The 5,433-nt window shown below is 39.8% G+C and overlaps 1 pseudogene; it reads right to left on the bottom strand.

Annotated features, from left to right (window-relative positions):
* Positions 1 to 307: 307 nt before the first annotated feature.
* On the bottom strand, positions 308 to 2,231 carry LOC119852980 (annotated as a pseudogene).
* Between the last annotated feature and the right edge of the window lie 3,202 nt (positions 2,232 to 5,433).

Below are 5,433 nucleotides of genomic sequence, written 5' to 3'. Positions count from 1 at the left end.
TACACACACATCCATATGTGAATAGTCCCACTGCATTTACAGGCCAAATTTGAAGTGTTGAACTGCTCCATGAGCCACATACTGGATAGCAACCTGAGGGGACTCTGTGTCTAGAACAGTGGTTCTTAACCTTTACTGCAGCCTGCACCCCTTTGGTTCTCAAAATATGTTCTTGCACCCCTTATCAAAAATCGTTGAAGTAGGTCAGTTCTTTAAACCTAGATATATCATAACTATAGAATGAAAGAGATAAAATATATAATTCTAATTTCAAAGTAAAATTAAGAATACATGAAAAATTACACACTTTTTAAAAGTTTACCAGCTCAGTGACTCTTCTGCTGTTGCTTCTGTTCAATGATGTTTGAGAAACGAGGAACTTTTTTTGAAATAGCCACACACATTTAGGCGGTTTCTGGCCTTTGTTTTGATGTGTAAGAGTGATGAAAATCCTCTCTCACACAAGTATGTAGTTGCAAATTGTACCAGGATCTCTAGCACTGTCTTCGCCAGTTGTGGAAACGGTGCTAGTTGAGCACACCAGAAATTCTCAAGCTTCATTGTCTCAAACTCCATTCGGATTCAGCCATTGGCTCGTAATTCAATGAGATCATCTTTCATCTAATCACTATTGTTGATGTAATCGAGGTTAAAAAGAAATGGATCCATTTCTTTGCCACATCAAGATCTCCAGTGGAAAAATATCCTTAGAAAGAGTCACTCAACTGTTGCAAATGCTTTGTCACTTCAGTTGCGATGGTCATTCCTTCATTTTCTGAAACAACTGTTTCTTCAAGAAAAGGAAAGTTGGTGAAATTTCTTTTCCCAACATGCTTTATCCAAAATGGAAGTTTCTGAATAAAAGCAGATAACTTTTCTCTGGCAGTTACCGTGTTCATCCCAGTTCCTTGCATAGATGTGTTGAGTTAATTTAGGTGTGTGAATACATCTGCCATGTACACTAGACAAAGGATAAACTCTCTATTTTCAAAGTCATCAACTAAATTACTGCTTTGGTTACAAAGAAACTGACTTATTTCTTTGTGCATTTCAAAAATATGAGTAAGCATTCGGCCACAGGAAAGCCATCTCACTTCTGTATGGAAAAGAAGGACAGTGTGCTTGGCACCGATTTCTTCGCAAAAAGCATGGAAGAGGCGATGATTTAGAGCATGTCCTCTGATGAAGTTTACTGCGCTCACTGCAGTAGACAAAGTATCCTTCAATTTTGTAGGCAAAGTCTTTGTGGCAAGTACATGAGGGTGCAACATAAAGTGTGTGATCATGATAGGAGGTACTTCTGTCTTTACATAGGCAACAAATCCTGAATTTTTTCCTAGCATGGCAGGGGACCATCGGTGCAAATTGATCCAAACATGTCAAGCATTATCTTATGCTTCAAAAATAAGTCTTTGATGAGATTGAACACATCGATTCCTTTCGTAGTTAATTGCAGTGGTTCACAGAACAAGAATTCTATCAAGATTTCTTTCTCCTTTACATACTGCACAAACACCAACAGCTGACTGCAGCCATCAAAGTCAGTTGACTCATCAAGCTGAATATCCACTTTAAGAGGACTAGCTTTGATATCTTCTGTAACTTGCTGCAAGATATCTTGGCTCTTCTCATGAATTTTAGAATGGATCGCATCATTTGACAAGGGAACCTGCTGAAGGTTTTTTTGTACATCTGGTCCCAATACTGTTTTTGTCATTTCCAATGCACAAGGTTTCACTAATTCCTCAGCTATTGTATGAAGCTTCTTTTCCTTGGCACACAAATATGCAACTTGATAGGATGCTTGTAACAAGGGCTTCTCAAGTGACACAAAACCAAACTTCCTCAAGGTTCCGCTATGATTAAATCATGCCTTTGTAGACTTCAGGGTGTCAATGTCACGTCCAGCAGCTGCACCACCATGCTGTTTATTGAAATGTTCAGACAGCTTCAATGGTTTGAGATTGGTGTTTGAAAATAAGCTGCACAGTACACATTGCAGTCATTGATTTCCATCCTTCTCTGTCATACAAGTGATCCTGTAACGAACATAGTTGTCGTTCCATTTGCGTTTCTTCGACATGGCAAGGGTTACTGAAATGAAAAAATATATAAATGGAGATGGGGGGCCTATAAACTTTTAAATACATATTAAATATATGTAAAATAGTTTTATGTTATTACTCACCACAAATAATAGTACAGTAGGCACACAAAAATACGCAAGTACTACCCAGAGATGTTGCGGAAGTTTGCTGTGGAAGTAAATTGTAACCGATGTGCTAACAGTTAGTGGCTAACTGAATTCAAACAAAGCCGCATCATCATCTGTGCATGCGACAAGAAATACCCCGCAATGTGGCAGTACAATGTATTTTGTAGTGAGATAATTTCACTACAGTTAGCTTAAAAACTTGAAAATAATTTTTGTTTGTATATTACAGTAATCATTAAAAATGTATAATGTTAATAAATACATAGGTTTGATGAAACAAAGTAGTTGTACTTACGTGCCTGTGCTTAATTTGTGTTTTCAATGATTTACCTTCTAAAAAAAATCTGGCATGTCTCGCACCCCCAGAACGGGCATCTCACACCCTTAGAGGGTGCCTGCACTCCAGGTTAAGAACCACTGCTCTAGAACTAAACTGTCTCTTTATTACGCTAATTATTCTCAGAGGTGCTGCAACTGCAGGGAGCATTCCAGCCATGTGTATACAGACTGACTTCCTAGTGCCTCCTCCAGACTCTTCTTTCCTGCAACTTAGCTCCTCCCTCCAAGTACCATGAAGTTTGCTACATTAAGCCTCACAACTTTTGAGTTAAGATACAAAAGAATTTTTAGAATTCCCTTGTGACGCTGAACCAGTGAAAGATATGCAATGAGTTGGTTGAACTAAAAGCAATCTTTAAGGACATATTAGAAGAGCATTGAAATGGTAAATAGGGCCATTCCTTGTAGATAGTTAGCAACGCTACATTAAATAAACTAGAGTTCTTAAAATGTAGGTCTGTATTGTTAGAGAATCAGAATTAGACACTAATGGTGTTTGTCTGTGTATGCCTGTGTCTTCTAAGAAATTTAACAATGTGATCTAAATAGCTTGTAGATGCTAAACCTCTGTTCCTGTCTATTATATTTCATTACTGTAGTATATTGATTCAAAGGTCAAAAGATGATATTAACATTTAGATGGAACTTGTGATGTGATAACATTATTATCTTTTTTCTCTTCAAAGTTTGTAGTAAACTACCTATGAGTTGTTTGAATGGTTAATTGCCTTTTTGCTAATGAATGCAAATAGTTATTGGTGTATGCCTAGGAAACAGAGATTTGTTTCAAAACAACAATGTACATCACCTATTCTTCATCCAATGAATGCCTACTGTTATCACTTGCTGCCAAAAGGCTTATTAGTTGAACTTCAGCTATAAAGAATCTGACCCTTGTTATCTCAGATATGCTTAAACTTTGTTAGGGAATGTTTAAATTGCAAGACTGAGGTCTCCAGGTCTTTTCTGGATTATCCCTGCAAATGAAAAAATTTGAACAAACTCTGCACATGGACTGCATTTTGAATTATAACCCATTGAACTGATTCTGGAAGGAATTTTACAAATCAGCAGCATCCCCATTTCTGCTACGAAACCAACCTTAGAACTTTATTCATATTTGTATGTTTAATGATCTCCTAACCACAGTAACTCTTTCTTTTCTTTTTAAATAAATCTTAGATTTAGTTAATAAGAATTGGCTGTAAGCGTGTATTTGGGAAAGACCTTAAATATCCATTGATCTGGTGGGTAATGTGTCCGACCTCTTGGGATTGGTAGAAGCATAGAATCATAGAATATCAGGGTTGGAAGGGACCTCAGGAGGTCATCCAGTCCAACCCCCTGCTCAAAGCAGGACCAAATCCCCAACTAAATCATCCCAGCCAGGGCTTTGTCAAGCCTGACCTTAAAAACCTCTAAGGAAGGAGATTCTGCCACCTCCCTAGATAACCCATTCCAGCACTTCACCATCCTCCTAGTGAGAATTTTTTTCCTGATATCCAACTTAAACGTCCCCAATGCAACTTGAGACCATTATTCCTCATTCTGTCATCTGGTATCACTGAGAACAGTCTAGATCCATCCTCTTTGAAACCCCCTTTCAGGTAGTTGAAAGCAGCTATCAAATCCCCCTTCATTCTTCTCTTCTGAAGACTAAATAATCCCAGTTCCCTCAGCCTCACATCATAAATCAGGTGCTCCAGCACCCTAATAATTTTTGTTGCCCTTTGCTGGACTCTTTCCAATTTTTCCACATCCTTCTTGTAGCGTGGAGTGCAAAACTGGACACAGTACTCCAGATAAGGCCTCACCGATGCTGAATAGAGGGGAAGGATCATGTCCCTCAATCTGCTGACAAGGCTCCTACTTATACAGCCCAAAATGTCATTAGCCTTCTTGGCAACAAGGGCACACTGTTGACTCATATCCAGCTTCTCGTCCACTGTAACCCCTACATCCTTTTCTGCAGAACTGCTGCCTAGCCACTCGGTCCCTAGTCTGTAGCAGTGCATGGGATTCTTTAATCCTAAGTGCAGGACTCTGCATTTATCCTTGTTGAACCTCATCAGATTTCTTTTGGCCCAATCCTCTAATTTGTCTAGGTCCCTTTGTATCCTATCCCTACCTTCCAGCATATCTACCACTCCTCCCAGTTTAGTGTCATCTGCAAACTTGCTGAGGATGCAGTCCACGCCATCCTCCAGATCATTAATGAAGATATTGAACAAAACCAGCCCCAGGATCGATCCGTGGGGCACTCCGCTTGATACCACCTGCCAACTAGACATGGAGCCATTGATCACTACCCTTGAGCCCAATGATTTAGCCAACTTTCTATCCACCTTATAGTCCATTCATCCAGCCCATACTTCTTTAACTTACTGGCAAGAATACTGTGGGAGACTACATCAAAAGCTTTGCTAAAGTCCAGAAATAACTCGTCCACTGCTTTCTCCTCATCCACAGAGCCAGTTATCTCAACACAGAAGGCAATTAGGTTAGTCAGGTATGACTTGCCCTTGGTGACTTCACGCTGACTGTTTCTGATCACTTTTCTCTCCTCTAAGTGCTTCAGAATTGATTCCTTGAGGACCTGCTCCATGATTTTTTCCAAGGACTGTGGTGAGGCTGACTGGCCTGTAGTTCCCTGGATCCTCCTCCTTCCCTTTTTTTTTTTTTAAAGATGAGCACTACATTTTCCTTTTTCTAGGTCATGCGGGACCTCCCCCATTGCCACGAGTTTTCAAAGATAATGGCCAATCGCTCTGCAAGCACATCAGCCAACTCCTTTAGCACCCTTGGATGAAGCGCATCCTGCCCCATGGACTTGTGCTTCTCCAGCTTTTCTAAATGGTCCTGGACCACTTCTTTCTCCA

Source organism: Dermochelys coriacea, chromosome 3 (assembly GCF_009764565.3).
Source record: "Dermochelys coriacea isolate rDerCor1 chromosome 3, rDerCor1.pri.v4, whole genome shotgun sequence".
NCBI lineage: Eukaryota > Metazoa > Chordata > Testudines > Dermochelyidae > Dermochelys > Dermochelys coriacea.
The sequence above is the reverse complement of the archived record's forward strand: the minus strand, read 5'-3'. Positions and strand labels throughout refer to the sequence as shown.